The sequence below is a fragment of the Tupaia chinensis genome, unplaced genomic scaffold (assembly GCF_000334495.1).
Source record: "Tupaia chinensis unplaced genomic scaffold, TupChi_1.0 Scaffold000089_1, whole genome shotgun sequence".
In the NCBI taxonomy this organism is placed as follows: domain Eukaryota; kingdom Metazoa; phylum Chordata; class Mammalia; order Scandentia; family Tupaiidae; genus Tupaia; species Tupaia belangeri.
Genome location: NW_006159551.1, coordinates 140,127 through 157,375, shown reverse-complemented (window position 1 = coordinate 157,375; position 17,249 = coordinate 140,127). Strand labels below are relative to the sequence as shown.

Here is a 17,249-nt window from a genome sequence, read left to right as displayed (position 1 = left end):
AAAAAAAAACCCCCCCCCCCCCACTTCAGATGACCCGATGCTTTCTCTTAACAGAAAAGTCAGGCTCACCACACCTCAGACAGCTGCCCTCTCCCTATGACCTTTGCTGTTTCAGGACCACCATTTGCAAAGACAGTCGTAAACTGGAAATGCAGGCAAAAACTTTCTTTTTGACCTAATCTAGCCCAGGCGATTTTTATTTACTTATTTACAAAGATTACTGAATACCAATCGGCGTAACCCAAGCCAATCAGTTGGAAAGGGAAAGTCTTATCCCACCGTAGATGACAAAGGGGGAGAAGTTCTTTCTCACCAGTAGCCTGAACACGGGCACCTGCCAATACTTGGACAGTTAGATGCTCTGCCCTGGCCTTGCACCTGGAGAGGTGGCTGCAAAGATGCCGGGCAGTTAGAGATTGCCTGTGGTAGCAGGACTGGATGTCCAGGGGGCAATGCGGAGAATGGCATCAACAGGGAATGGGGGGTTGCTGCGATAGAGGTAGCACCATTCCGAAGGGTTCCCAGGCATGAACCTGACCATGCTACTACGCCTCCCTGAGCACCTGAGCTAAGTTCCCCAGCCTTCCTACTGACTCTGTGATCTGGCCAATATCCTTTAATAGATTCCTTTCTAGTTTATGTAAATCAGGTTTGTTGTTCGTAACCAAGAGTACTGGCTGACTTGTAGAACGATAAAACATATTTCACTCTACTGGCAATAGGAATAAATGAAACTTTCATCAGCCCCAAAGAGAATACAATAAGATGATGATGACATAGGCAGTCTGATTCGAAACCCAGGTTCCAGCCTAGCTCCATCCCTCAGTGGCTCAACACCCTGCACACAAATAGACAAAGGTACTGGATAATGCCATGTGTCAGTGGAGTATAGAAATTTTTCTGCACTGTTGACAGGTGCTCAGCCTGGGTAAGCTACCTGAGTGGCAACTGCATCAGTCAAAATAAGTATACACATATAACCTGTAACATGCAATCCAGAACTCTCTGCAGGCACATATCTCAAAGACAATCCTGCATGGGTCCCCGGATCTCACATAGGTAACTACTGCTCTCTGTATCAGTGTGTCTTCCTCTAGAAGAGAGATCATCCTTCATGGACTGTAGCGTCCTAAGAGCCAATAAAGTATGGCGGAAGCACGCATTCCACATCATGAAACTGATGAAAAATCCAGGTCTGGAAGAGCTAGAGGGTACACTGATCTGGAATCTGGCAGACTGGGTTTAAACCCCAGCTCTATCACATGGGAGTTGTATGATTTCAGAAAAAAATATCTAACCTAATTTTTTAAAGAATTATATATCTAACTTCACTTTATTATTATTATCTTTGCATTTGACGTGAGAGAGTCAGAGAGAAAAAGCAAACCGCCAGGTCCAGGGCTCAAACCATGGTTGACTATGTGGAAGCCCAGCAACGATAAAACATATTTCACTCTACTGGCAATAGGAATAAATGAAACTTTCATCAGCCCCAAAGAGAATACAATAAGATGATGATGACATAGGCAGTCTGATTCGAAACCCAGGTTCCAGCCTAGCTCCATCCCTCAGTGGCTCAACACCCTGCACACAAATAGACAAAGGTACTGGATAATGCCATGTGTCAGTGGAGTATAGAAATTTTTCTGCACTGTTGACAGGTGCTCAGCCTGGGTAAGCTACCTGAGTGGCAACTGCATCAGTCAAAATAAGTATACACATATAACCTGTAACATGCAATCCAGAACTCTCTGCAGGCACATATCTCAAAGACAATCCTGCATGGGTCCCCGGATCTCACATAGGTAACTACTGCTCTCTGTATCAGTGTGTCTTCCTCTAGAAGAGAGATCATCCTTCATGGACTGTAGCGTCCTAAGAGCCAATAAAGTATGGCGGAAGCACGCATTCCACATCATGAAACTGATGAAAAATCCAGGTCTGGAAGAGCTAGAGGGTACACTGATCTGGAATCTGGCAGACTGGGTTTAAACCCCAGCTCTATCACATGGGAGTTGTATGATTTCAGAAAAAAATATCTAACCTAATTTTTTAAAGAATTATATATCTAACTTCACTTTATTATTATTATCTTTGCATTTGACGTGAGAGAGTCAGAGAGAAAAAGCAAACCGCCAGGTCCAGGGCTCAAACCATGGTTGACTATGTGGAAGCCCAGCACCCTAACCACCATACCACCTGCTGGTCCCTAACCTCCATAAGTTTTCATTTCTTGCCTATAAAAGAAGAATCACCATGATGGCTCATTCACAAATTAATCTGAAAGATTACATTAACTACTTCACTGATAATCCTTTAAAAAGACCTTGGCAGAGAAGGACCACTCAATAATTACCACCTGCTGTGAAAGAACAAATGGTGTATTCATGGTGCAGGGCAATGCTGGAATACCAACACCACACTGCAACAAAATGTTGTGTCTGTTACATACAACGTGATGATCTTCATAAACATGATCTTGAGTGAAAGATGCCAAAGCAAAAAGAAAGTCCATTTATACTGGATGAATCCATTCATATGAAGATCAAGAATAGATAAAACGAATCATGATGACAGTATCTGAATAGTGGTTATCAGGACAAGCAGGTGGTGAAAGTGCTGGAATGCCACATGGTTAACCAGGGTTTGAGTCCTAGACCCAGTGGCTTGAAAATCTCACTTGGTGCATGTGCGTATGTGCTCAAAATCCTGAGAGGAGAATGGAGATGAGATTGTGGCATGGGCATCTAGACTGAGGGGTGATTTTTCACTTTCTCTGTCTCTCACTCTATGGCCAAAACAATAACAACAGATTTTTAAAAAAAATTGTGGTTTCCTTTGTTGGGAGTGGAATATTCTGGAAAGGAGTGCTTTCTAGGTGATGGAAATATCCTCCATATCCATCTGGGTGGGGAGTCACGTAGGTGTATTATACATGTAAAATTCCATTGAATTGTACATTTAAAGTTTGTGTATGCCTTCCTCAAATACAAAACACCTCAATAAAAGACAAAAGTGAAATACTTTTCCTGTTCTCATGAAAAGGATCTTAGTGATAATGGAAAAACACATTTTCCTTTATGTTAAAAAAAATATATATGTCTGGTTTCCACTGCTGGAAAAGCATGCTTTGTTTTTTCAGGGTTTGTGGTTGAGGGATAGCTAGCAGAGAGGAAGAAAGGCAGGGAGGAGAGATATTATGTCACTTGATCCCCAAACAGCCTTGGATTTCTGTGTGGCCCACGGGACACTTGAGCAATGAGCATTCCCTGGCCCCAAGCCTAATGCCCCAGGAGACTAGAAACAGAGAGTAGTTCTCCCTCCTGGCAAAATGGCTTTATAATATTAATAGGTAGTTTACAATGTAGTCTCTAATGAGCCAATGTCTGATATTTGCATCAAAATAATCGGAGAGAGGGAGGTGAGGGGGTGGCGGGACAAAACAAGATCCGCCATGAGTCTGGTAAGAGTCATGGTTGAGTACACGGAGATTCATTTTACTGTCCCCTCAACTTACAGATAGGCTGACATTTTTGTACAATACAAAGTTTTAAAAATCATCTACAAAATTTATTTTCAAGTGTAACACTTACAAAAACCAAAAAAGTATTCACTGAATTCAAAGCAGGGTTCTTTCAAAGTCCTAATTTAAAAGAGAGCCAGAGAAAGAAAGAGGATAAAAGAGGGGGGAGAGAAGAGTGGTAGAGATGAAGGGAATCCTGCTACATAAGTAACTTGGCCCCATTTGTCAATCCTTTGAAAATCAATACATTCTGGAGAGAAGGACAAAGCGGGAGATAGACTTGTCAAGGAATTCAACAGACAGAAGGGCATGGAAAAAAATGACAGTGCTCAAATCCAAGCCACGTCTGTGAACAGCAAACGACATGGACTTTGGGTTAAAAAACCTTTGCTGCCTAGAAGTCTATGTCCTCAGCACCGCCACAGTTCAAGGCAAATTAAATTTTTATCATGCACAGCCCTGGCTAGTTCAAAACGCTGGCATCTGAGAACCTGAGAGGGGATGTCATATCTTCTACAAAAGGGCCTTCAGAAGCCTGGAGCAGCTGGCTTGAAAGAAGTTATCAAGTTAGTCGATTGGTCATCTTGAGATCCTCCTGGAAAAAGACTTCCCATCAGAAATTCCCATTACATGAAGGAAAAGCAGGCTCTTTCTTTTAAAGTAACTGGATTTCTTCTGCACTCAATGAACACTTAGTAAGTGCCCATGTGCTGGAAACACCAAGTCAGTTAGACCTGCTTGAACGCCATCTGGGAGACAGAGGAGTCACTCCAGGAAGCTGAGCAGAGGAGCACCTACCCCAACCCAGGTGGAGATGGGAAGGCAGAGAGGCGAGGCTCCTGACCTTAGTTTTGCAGGATCTACTGGACAAGCCAACGGGAGAAGCCGGATGCCAGCGAAATGTGCTGTAGTGGAGCCTCAGCCACCCCAGAACTAATTTACTCTTCTGCACAACGGACCCGACCTCTTGACACAGGGCCCACAGTCTAGAGCAGGGATGCCTAGTAACAGCTAATCTGCAACCTCCTCCCTCCCATCCCTGGGCCAGGCATCACCATTAGATCACAGATACATTTTCCACACACAGTTCAAGACAATGCTGCCAGTGAGCCGGTTTGAACCCATTTCTCTACAGAGCTAAGAAGGACTGAAGGAAGGCACTGCCCCCTTCTTCCTGACTCTATTCCTTTCCTTTCTGTTCTCCATTAAAACCTGGTGATCCAACCCCGAGGCCTTTAGTCTCTCTATCGTAGCATTTCCCAACTAGCCTTGTGTGTAACCTGGGCCATTCCCATAATTTTTTTTTAAAGGTTTTTGCCATAGGGTGCGTGTGCTTACCAGAAAAAGTCAGAGAAAGAGAGGGAGAGGGAACATGAAAAATAACCCCCTAGAGAGTATGACCATGCAACAATCCCTTCTCCTCCATTCTCCTCTCAGGATTTTGGGCACATACACTCGGAGTAATTTTCAAGCCACCAGGTCTAGGACTTGAACCATGGTCAGCCATGTGGGAATCTAGCACTTTAACCATCATGCCACCTGCTGGCCCCCACATTCCTTCTTAAATGAGTGACAGGGGGACCTTGATAGGATCTTGTCATACTGCAATCTCCTTTCTGCTGCCTTCTAGCCCCTCAGGATGCCAGGGTGTGCACACGTGTTCCCAGTGTGCATTCAGGCCAGCATGGACATCTGGACCCATGGTCAGATGGAAGGTTTTCAGCCTTGCAAGCTCTTAAGACTATACCACAATGGCTAGGTAGCCACCATCCCCCCCCCACCCCGCATACTTTTTACACTTAGAAATATGTATTAAATACATCCTCAATAAGCAGATTCCTGCCAAAGAGGCCTTTTCACCAGCCCTAAGCCTAAGGGAATAATAGACAGACAGACAGATAGATAGATAGATAGAACTAATTAAATCAGCAGTCAAAGGTAGCAAATATGTATTCTAAATAAAGAGAAGTCACTTTCTTGATTTATTTCATGACCTATGTTTCCTTTGCTTACACCTTATTTTTATCTTAGCAAATACAGCCTACCAAACAGCCTTTTGAAGTAAAAATATCTGCCAAGAGAAATGATTGTCAAATGTCTCTCCCCCAGAACTGCTACCTGCAAGATACAGCACATGCTGTCCCCAAAGAGTGGCTCATTACAGTAGGGGTTCATCAGGAGTGATTTCCAGATCCCCCAAAAGGCAATTAGGTTGTAATGGGACAGGGTTTCTTAACACCACCACCGACATGTTGGAGATCACCTGTAATTCTTTGTTGGGGGGGACTGCCCTGCGCATTGTCAGATGGTTGCAGCACCTATGGCCTTGATGCGCTATGGTCAGTACCACTATCCCCCAGTTTTAACAATCAAAAATGTTTCCATCCAGGTTTGTTTTTTTTTTTGTTTTTTTTTTTTTTTTTGAGAAATTTTTGCTATAGGGCACATGCGCTTGCCAGAAAGACAGAGACAGACAGATAGCCAGAAAGTGAGAAATCACCCCTCAGGGGGGATGGCCATGCCGCAATCCTTCCTCCTCCATTCTCCTCTCAGGATCTTGGGCACGTACACACATGCACCTGGCGTGAGTTTAAGCCACTGGGTCTGGGACTCAAACCATGGTCAACTACATGGGAGTCCAGCGACATAGCTATTATACCAACTGTTGGTCCCAATGTTTCCAGTTTTTGTCAAATGTCCTTTAGGGGCTAAAATCACCCCATACTGAGAATCACAGGGTTAAACTGTCTTACCTATCCATCTTGAGAGCCAATGCCCTGAGTTAACAGGAGACAGACTGATGGACACAAAGGGTCAAAAAGCACTCTAGATCCTTCTGAGTTATGTCTCCAAAGTAGCTTCTTTTCTGTACTTGGAATTCTACATGATGGTCAGAATTCTCTATTGACTCCTCTGTCTAAAATGCTGTAGGGTTGTGATTCTCAACCCTGCCTATTCCTTATAGTCACGTGGAGGAGCTCTGAAACAGCACAATGCAGCTGCTCCTCTCTCAGAGAGTCTAAACCATTGGTCTAGAGATGAGACATGAACAGGGTTTTCCCTTCAGTCTCCCCGGATTTTAGCTGAGAACTGCTCCTTTAAGATTCACACCACCCCTTTAAGATTCACACCACCTCGGCTATGCTCGCATGTATCAATATTGCTAGGGGAGTTGATGAAAATACCAGTGCCTCTGAGGGACTAGCAGCTGGTATAATGGCTATGTCGCTGGACTCCCATGAAATCAACCACGGTTCGAGTCCTGGACCCAGCAGCTTAAATTCACGTCGGGCGCGTGTGCGTGCATGCCCAAGATCCTGAGAGGAGAATGGAGGAGAAGGGATTGTGGCGGGCCATCCTCCCTAGGGGGAGATTTCTCGCTTTCTGTCTCTTTCTCTCTCTGTCTTTCTGGCGAGTGCATGCGCCCTATAGCAAAAACCTTAAAAACAAAACAAAACAAAAAAAAAACTGATGCCTGAGTGGATAGAAGGTATGAGCCAAAGAATCCTCATGTTTCTCATTTTTGACAGAGGGCACATGCACTTGAAGGGGGAAGGGGTCAGGGAGGAGAAACGATCACATTGCAATCTCTTATTCTCTATTTCTCCCTCCTTTCGAGATTTTGGGTATCTGCACGCATGTGCCCAGTGTGTTTCTCAAACCACTGGTCTAAAATTTGAGCCTTGAATCATACTGCCATGTGGAATCCTGTACCCTAACCACCAAGCCACCGGCTAGCTGAGAAATCACCCTCCAAAGGGTATGGCCCCACCACAATCCCTTTTCCTCCATTTTCTTGGGATTTTGGGTGTGTATGCAGACGTGCTTGGCGTGAATTTAAAGCAGCCCCGTCTGGTACTTGAACTACTAGCTGTCCATGTAGGAGTGCAGCACCTTTAACTACCATGCCAACAGGTAGTTGGAATCCTCATTTTTAAGAAGTTTTTTTGGTTATTTTAGTGCCACTTGTCCCCAACCATACTGACCTGCAGGATAATTGAATTCTAAAACCAGTACATTTCAAACTTTAATGTGCAGAAAAATCACCTGGGGATCTCGGGAAAATGCAGGCACCAACTTAGCAGATCAGGGGCTGGTCTGAGACCCCGTGTTTCTACCCAGTCCTCAGGGGACATCCACACTGCTGGAGTGGGGCACTGAGCAGCAAGGTTCTGACAGACTTCTGTCCCTGGCCCCATCAGGGAGATCCCATGTCCTGTCCAGACCCATCTCCAACAGCTTATCAATGAACGTGCTCACATGCCTCCAATATAGTGATGCCTGGTGTTGTGGAAAGAACACTATTAACCAGGTTTTTTTCCCTCAACCTCTCCAGTTTCTGCTTTTTAAAAACGTTCCCCTATGAATACCCACTCCCACCATCCCACGCTCCTTACAGTCCTCACGAACGTGTGCCATACATCACTCTTCTGAGGCTTTTCCAACTTGTTCTTTTTCTCCATCAGATTGTGAAGTTATCAGCTCAACCAGTACCAGAGCCGTTTCCCACCTGTGACACCCACCATCTTTCCTGCTTCCAGCTCACCTCTAACTTCTGCTCCTTAGGGAAGACTGTCACCCAGAGGTCTTCGCTCCCCTCCTCCGGGAGGTCAGACACCACCTTCATTCTATCACTACCTTACAATCTATGTAATAGGCACACTGACCCATAAGAACTCATGTGATGTAAGCAGAAAACATCTTTGTCTTCTACTGTTTTAAAATGTTTTCAGGGGGGACAGTTCTTTCCCCTGTTTATGGATTTAAGGGAGAAAAAATGTTAGCCAAGTCTCTAGTAATAGCAAGAATTTCAAATTATACCATCTCAGAAATTAAAAGTCTCTACACCCATGTCACAAAGTTCTCGATAATATTTCAGGCTAAAATTCTGCCCTCCATTCTCTTTCCTACCTAACACTCCAACCTCTCCACCACAGCCCCAAGCTGCCCCCTTCACTTTCTGATCCCACCTCGGAAGAAGCAAAGAATGTGGGGAGAGAGTGGTGACAAGAAGAGTGGGCAGGGCTGGGACAATCAAGCTGGCTTCATGCCCAAACTTGGACGACAGACGCGATGGGTGCTTGAGCTCTTTCATTGTGGGCATTTATTTAGATTTTTATTTGGAAACAACTGCAAACCTACATAAAAATTTTAAGAATAATGCATAGACAACTCTATACCCAGAATCAACTAATGTTAACATTTTGCCCATTTGCTTTATCATTTTTATTCTATTTGTGTGTGTGGATGTGAATGTGAAAGAGAGAGAGAGAAAGTGGAAATGCCTATTATAAAAAAAAACTACGTATGGATTTCAAAAACTTTGACCATAAACTATTTTAATTCTATTTTCCATGAACTTCTGAAGTGCTTTTGTATATACATACATGTTATCTACATATGTAATTATTTCATATATTTGATTGTATATCATTATATATATATTTCATATACATATGAAATAACTTCATAAAACATTTACAAGTAATCTGTATATATCATGTCCTGTTTCTATGTCTTTTAAAAATAGGGACTGACACCAGCAGATGGCATAATAGTTACGTTGCTGGACTCCCACATGGCTAACTGCAGTTCAAGTCCCTGACTCAGAGGCTTAAAACTCAGGACAGGTGTTTGTGTATGTGTGCTCCAAATCCCAAGAGAAGACTGGAGGAAAAGGGACTGTGGCATAGCCATCTCCCCTCAGGGGGTGATTTCCCACTTTCTGCCTCTCTCTGTTTCACTAGCGATCACACATACCCTGTAGCAAAAATCGCTCTGGAAAAAATAAATATGGATCTTCTCTGACATGATGACAGTAAAGTTATCAATGTTAGCAAACGGGACTTTGATTGTATGCTTTTATCTCACCTCTGGTTCACACTCTGATTTTGACATTTGACCAATGATGTCCTTTCTAGCACTTCCCCCACTCCAGTCCAGGATCTAGCTAGGATCCAGTACTGCATTTAGTTGTAATGTTCCTACCACCGTTTTTTTTGTCTTCTATGGACATGACACTTAACACAACTCCCTATTTTTTTGTTTTTGTTTTTTAATAAATGGACTGTCCCTCATTTGGGGTTTCTCTAATGATTCCTCATGGTTCTTTTCTGCCTGGAACATCACATAAGGGATGGTGTATCCTTCTCAGGGCAGCACACCTAAGACACATGCTGTCCACCTGCTCTGGTTAGAACATCAGGGGACACCTTCCCTACCAACTTGTCACTGTGAGAACTCCCTCCTGTACATTTTCTCTTCCAAGGGAGAACATCTCTCTGACAGTCACAGGCCCTCCTCGGCCACAGAGATCCAGCTCTCTCCCCATAGGTTCCGCTCAGTGCAGGGCCCCCCTTCCAGCTAAGATGATACCAGCATATTCACACATGGCCCATATCTGGCCAGTGGGAAAATTATGAATTCCTTGCTCAGGTAAACTGAGGCTATAGCAGAGATGATCTTTACTTTGCTTATCATTGCAGTGAGACAATCCATTTCAACCCTTAGACATTCTCTTGTCAACACTGGACAATCCCCCTTCCCCAGGAGTAGACATGTAATTAGCTCTCCAAATAATCTGGTTATATTTTTTCCAGCTAATATCTTTATAAATTCTTTGGCCCATCGTCAGGCATGCATCATTCTTTGCATGTTGCTGCCTCAGCAGAGATTTCGGGCTTCCACCCTATCTACTTGACCTCCCTCTTCCTCCTCTGCAAATCTGTGAATGCTGATGAGCCCAGGTCTGGGCCTTACTCATCACTGTATTCCACAGGGCCTTGCCAGTAAATAAGCTGTCAGTAACATTTGCTAAATTAAAGTTTACTCCCACCTAAAATAGATCCTCAGACAAACTGTCATCCCAAAAGAAGGTCTTGCCTTTTTTCCTTCCCCTTTATCTTTTACTGTTAATATTTAGTCAAATGTTGATGCTTTATTATTTTATTTAATGTCTCTGTTGTTTTATTTGCACATTGTCTGTTGCCAGAAACCTGAACCTTTTTCATTGAGCTATCATTCACATACAACAAAATTCAGAGTATAAATCTATTATTTTTTTAAAAAAGTTCAGAGTTGGTACCACATCATGCCTAATTCCAGAACATCTACATGATTTCCCTCTCACATACACAAAATCCTGTACCCATCAGTAGTTAGTTTCCTAGTCCCTCTTCCCCTCCTAACCTAGTGTCTAGTAACTTACTTTCTGTTTCTATAGATTCTGGACATTCCAAACAAGTGGGACAATAAAATAGGTAGCCTTAGGACCAGCTGTTGGCCTAATGGCTATGTCGCTGGACTCCCATGTAGTCGACAGCAGTTTGAGTCCTGGACCTGGTGGCTTAAACTCATGCCGGGCGCATGTGTGTGCATGCCCACGATCCTGAGAGGAGAATGGAGGAGAAGGGATTGCGGCCCCCTGGGGGATGATTTCTTGCTTTCTGTCTCTCAGTTTCTCTCTGTCTTTCTGGTGAGCACACACACACTAAAGCAAAAACCTCTCCAAAAAAAAAAGATAGATAAAAATAAAATAAGTCGGTAGCCTTTTGTGATAGGCATTTGGAAGGGTTCTTCCATGTCGTAGCAAGTATCAGTACATTATTCCTTTTTTTAATAAATTTAATTGCATTTATTTATTCATTTATTTTTAATTTGACCAGAAAGAGAGAGAGAGAGAGAGAGAGAGAGTAAGCAAGCAAGCTGCTAGATCTGGGACTCAAACTCTGATCGACCATGTGGGAATCTAGGGCCTCAACCACAATGCCTCCTGCTGGCCCCACGTTATTCCTTTTTATGACTGAATACAAGCCAAAAAAAAAAAAAAAAAAAAGAACCTCACAGTTTGTAGAAAACGGAATTAAAGTATAAGTTTATTCTGGTGCATAAAATTTTTTTGAAATCCATGCATAATTCTATCATAATACATATTTTCCTATGAACCTTTTGAAGACCCTTTAAATGTCACTGTGTCGCTATCACAGGTTTTGCCTATTTATCCACTGATGGCCATTTTCTCCCTTTATCCTCTTCACTTTGACACTATCATCTGGAACATCAACATTTTTAATTTTGATAAAGTCCAGTTTATCTAATATTTCTTTTGCTTTTGGGGGTCATCTTAAAAAACTACCACCTATTCAAGACCATGAAGATTCACACTTATGTTTTCTTCTAGGAGGTTTACAGTATTGGCTCTCATATTTTATCCATGTTAGCATTTGTAGATGGTGTGAGGTTGGTTCCAAAATTATTCTTTGTGGAAATTCAGTTGTTTCACAACTTTTGGAAAAGAACATTTCCCCCATTTAAATGTCTTGGTTCTTATGTTAAAAAATCAAGTGACTAGGGCCAGCAGGTAGCACGGTAATTAAGATGCTGGATTCCCACATGGCTGACCATGGTTCGAATCCTAGACCTGACAGCTTGAAAATTACACTAGGTGCATATGCATTCATGCCAAAAATCCCAAGAGGAGAATGAAAGAGAAGGGACTGTGGCATAGTTATCCGCTCTTGGGGTGTGATTTCTCACGTTCTCACTCTCTTTCCTCTTTCTTTCTCTGGCTAGTGCACATGCCCTATGGCAAAAAAAAAGTTTCGTTGTGGAGTTCAGATCCCCTTGGGAAAAAAAAAAAAAAAAAAAAAAAAAAAAAACTTAAAAAAATAATAAACTAATTGACCATAAATTATGAGTTTCCTTCTCCTTCACTTATAACAGGTGATTAATGTCCATCTAACTCTCCCCAAACCCAACTACTACTGACAAAAGAATTTTTTCTCAATTATTTATTCAAAACAATATTCTAGAAACTTACCAAGAAAGCCTGCAAATGTAATTAAGGACATTTGAAAATGTAGAATTGTTTTAATTTCTCTAAAAGTTAAACAAATTCTTAGGTTGTCAGGAAAGTCATGATGTATTTTTCTATGCAAAAAAATGTGACATGGTTTCCTAATGACCCAATAGTACTCGAGAACAAACACGCTATTTATAATGCTTTATAATATGTAAGAATGTGAGGTGAAAAACCTGGGTCTGAAAACTCAGCTTTTCCAATACAGGATGAGGAAGGATGGCAGGCTTCAAAACGGGCCCAGCTGATGTATAAGACAGTGTGATGTAACATCCCCAAGCCGCTTTTCTTTACTATCAATGACTTTATAGGCAATGGAGATGACACTGTATTTGGTGAGGTTAGCTTTGACCAAGTTCTCTTCCTGGAATAAATGCAACTTGTAACACTGAATGAATTTCTCTGCACATCACAAAATCATGACATAGTTTCATAAGATGTAACACACAAGTAAGAATTGAAGCGGCACTTGTATTTCCATTTCTCCATTCCTGTGCTGTGAGGGCTGCTAACATTCTTGTGAGACTCACGCTCGGGGAGCAAATCAGTCTTAGAAGGACAGCCACAACCGAGTAGCTCATGTGACACAATCTTGACCTTTTTCCAAGGAATGTGTCTACCACCACTAACTTTACATTCCCAGAATACCATCCTTCACACTGTGATCTCCACATTAAGGTTCCCAAACAGCCCCAACTATCATTTTGCATAGAAGACATGTAAACATTCACATATATTTGACAAGGAAAGTGTTCTCAATTTAGAAGCTAAAAATCAAAGCTATTTAAATTCTCCTTAAAAAAAAAAAAAAAAAGGAAAGAAAGAAAGAAAGAAAAGGAAAGGAAAAAACTCCACAAAACAGAAGGTCCACAGGGATGTTTTTTTTTGTTTATTTATTTATTTATTTATTTATTGGGAGAGGTTTTTGCTATAGGGAGCATGCGCTTGCCAGAAAGACAGAGAGAGACAGAAGGAAAACAAGAAATCCCCCCCCCCCCCCCATGGGGGATGGCCATGCTGCAATCCTTTCTCCTCCATTCTCCTCTCGGGATATTGGGCACACACACAAGTGCCCAGCGTGAGTTTAAGCCACTAGGTCCGGGACTTGAACCACCGTTGACTACACAGGAAGTCCAGCTACATAGCCATTACACCAAATGCTGGTCTCTTTCACTGTTTTTTTATGACAATTCTTCTCCACGCTATCAGTGGTTCTCTTTGATCAGAAGTTCTTTGAGATGATGCCATCAGCCTTGGCTGCCAGAGAAGGGAGTCATCTGATTTCCCCATGCGGCAAATGGCCGCAGATGGCAGAGGTCTTGAAATGGCCGTTAAACCAGCCGAAGACCTTGCTCACCTCAGTCATGTTCATCCTAATGTACACGAGGTCCTCAATACCAATGATGCAGTTGCTGGGGGAAAACTTCCGCGGCACATATAGGTCCACGAACCAACCGGAGTCATTCTGCATCTTGAGGCCCCACCAGCACGTGTGAGCAGAGGGATGATGGTCTTTCTGGGCTCCAGCCTTTGGACTTTCAAAGACCCCATCCACATGTTTCTCAGCAAGGCCACCACCAACAATTGGAATTACAGAATAACCTGAGATCTTAGAAATCCTCACGTGAATTTTAACCCACCAGGGAACTTGAAGAATGTGCATCAGGAAAGGCCTTGGGAGCCAGAAACCAAGTACATAGTGTCCAAAAAAAATCTGTCTCAAGTGGAAATTAAGGTATGCAATATAATAGGGCACAGCAATTAAAAAATAAATAAATAAACCCACTTGACTACTGATACTGATATCATTGATGAATCTTAACAAAATTATGCTATTTGAAAGAGTTCAGAAAGAGAGAGTACCTGCTATGTAATTCCATTCATATACAAAATTCTAGGGAATTGGGGCCGGCAGATGGCTTGGTAGGTAAGGGCGCTGGACTCCCACATGGCCAACCATGATTCGAGTCCTGGACCCGGCAGCTTGCTTTCTCACTGCTCCCTGTCCCCCTTCTTACTCTGTCCCTCTCTGGTCAAATCAAAATAAACAAACCAACAAATAAATAAAGTTAAATAAAATAATTATTTTAATTTTTTAAGAAGTTTTTGCTACAGGGCATGTGCGCTCGCCAGAAAGAGAGAGACAGAGAGAGAGAAAGTGAGAAATCACCCCCCCAGGGGGTATGGTCACACTGCAATCCCTTCTCCTCCATTCTCCTCTCAGGATCTTGGGTATACACACACACACACACACACACACACACACACACGTGTGCCTGGTGCGAGTTTAAGCCGCTAGGTCCGGGACTCGAACCACGGTCGACTACATGGGAGTCCAGCGACATAGCCATTACGCCAACTGCTGGTTCCAAAATTATTATTTTTAAAAGTATATTTTTTAAAATTCTAGGAAACACTAACTGAACTACAGTGTTGAAGCAGATCAGGGTTTCCTGAGGACAGGCAGGGGAGGGGATACAGAAAGAGGAGGAATTCCCAACAGCAGAAGCAGACTCCTGAAAGAGATGAGTATCTTCATTCTCTTGATTGTGGTGATGACCTTACGGAGGTACTACGTCATTTCTAAAAGTGGGGTTTTACTACATTTATATCAACTAAACCTCAAAAAAGATATCAAAGCAAAACCAAAAGACACCTATATCCGCCACCCTACAACAGTGTGTACTGAACAAGCCAAGCAGTGCAGCAGCTAAATGCCATGCAGAGGAAAGCAGATCCCACGTGGCCAATCAGGTTTGATTCCCAGCCCTGGTAGCTTTGAAAAAACATGCCAGGTGCACACATGCCTAGCCAGGATCCTGACAGGGGTGCATGGGGGAGACTGGAAAAAAGAACTGCAGAGTGACCAGGCCCTGATTGAATATATTCGCTCTCACACACACACGCCCTGCCCAGCATTTTTTAAAAGTGCTATTGACATGCCGCCCCCATGCTGTCTACTGCAAGACTGGTTCAATGGAGAGTAGGTATGCTTCCAGCAAAAGTCAAGGTCAAAGCTCCAAGGAACCAAATTGTTAAAAAAAAAAAAAAAAAGAAAAGAAAAGAAAAAGAAAAGCCACTAGTGTACAAGTGCACGAGGGCCCAGGCAATTACTTCCTCTCACCACTTCTCACTTTCACGGCTCATTACTGCTCCTGTCCCCAGTTTTCTTGAGTCGAGTGCAGCACTGCAATCCCAACTTCCTACAGCAGACGCTCAGGATTGATAAGCAAGGGGTGGAATGTCTGGCCATGGTAAAACACAATGCTCCTATGAGGATGGCCCACATGAGAAGGTTGCAAGTTCACATCTGTAGACCTCCCTGGGTGTGTTGGGCACGCATGTGCCCATGATTTGGGGCAAGCTGGGGGTGGATGATGGCATCAAGATCCTATTGCAGGTTCTGTTTCTCTTTCTCTTTCACTCACAGAAGTAAGTAAATAAACTTAAAAAAAAAAATTACAGAGCCAGCAGTTGGTGTAATGGCTATGTCGCTGGACTCCCATGTAGTTGACCGTGATTTGAGTACCAGACCCAGTGGCTTAAACTCATGCCAGGCACATGAGTGTGCATGCCCAAGATCCCTAGAGGAGAATGAAGAAGGGATTGCGGTGTGGCCATCCCCTCCAGAGAGGTGATTTCTCACTTTCTGTCTCTCTGTGTCTCTGTCTTACTGGTGAGTGCACGTGCCCTATAGCAAAATCCTCTCCAAAATAATAATAATAATAATAATAATAATAAATTACAAGGTGAGGGCCATAGGAAGTAAAAGGATGTTAGCTAATGAGTATCTGCCCCATCAAAAGGCAAAATCTCTTACTCAGTTTCTGACAACAGTTGTAATGGGAATGCTAATCCAAGATGGCTAAATAGTCTGGATTTTCCCCAAAAAGTCAGAAATTTTTTTTTTCACTGTAAAATCTTTTGACTTTTAAGGGTAAACCAACTAACTCAATTTTCAAAACATTGTGCCGGTAAAACAAAAAACAAGTGTGAGCAGGAGTCCGACTATGGGCTGCTGGTATGCAGCTGCAGACAGTGAGGCCTGGGTCAAGGCCTGCTCCATCCCCACTAGCTCTGTGACTTTAGGCAATGCATTGAACCCACGGTACCACATCCCTGCCCACAAAATAGGGATAACAATAAAAGACCCATTATCTGAGGACTACTAAGAATGCAACGTTCACTCATAGGAAACCCTCAGTAATAAGAGCATTTCGTTTCTATAGATTTTTTTTTTTCCAAAATACAGGAGATGGCCAGAAAAGGAAACACAACGCATACACTCATTACTAAAGTCTCTTGCACTGCATCTATAATATAACATTTAGATTTGGATCCATGCTATAGGAGAGAGACACTACCGGGACATGACCAAGAGAGGTACCAGGATGCCCTGTGGGTGCAACAACATTTTCAGAAAAAGGCAGGCTCAAGGAAGTTGAATAACTTACATGGGTTTGCATCTGAACCAAAGCATCCCAAATCCAGAGCCTACACTTTCAGGCATAATTTTGGGAAACTTCATTTGGACAAAGTTAAGACAATTTCTTTATTGCAAGACTTCAGAGTCTTTACTATAACTTGCCTGCTTTATGAGCATCTTAAAACTGAGGTACTATGCTTCAGAAAACTTTTCTACTTTTTTTTTTTTTCAATTCTGTGTCCAAAGAAGTGTTTCCTGCAACACATTTAGGAAAGGAAGTGGGGAGAAGACCCCCTTGCTACACCAAAGACTCCTAAGATATAGTTAAGAGCATTCCACTGCCATACAACAACTGGAGACACAGCTAATGACAGGTCACAGAGGAGAGCCTGTTCTTGTAACCTGCAGAGGTGAGAAGGATGCTACCAACTTTAACTGAGACG

At 42.8% G+C, this 17,249-nt stretch overlaps 1 protein-coding gene and 1 pseudogene across 11 annotated transcripts in view; both read right to left on the bottom strand.

Annotated features, from left to right (window-relative positions):
- ITPR1 (inositol 1,4,5-trisphosphate receptor type 1) overlaps positions 1 to 17,249 on the bottom strand; it is a 404,888-nt gene that overhangs the window by 265,265 nt on the left and 122,374 nt on the right. The gene's annotated exons all lie outside the window — the stretch shown is intronic.
- Positions 13,603 to 13,851, bottom strand: LOC102473210 (40S ribosomal protein S21 pseudogene; annotated as a pseudogene).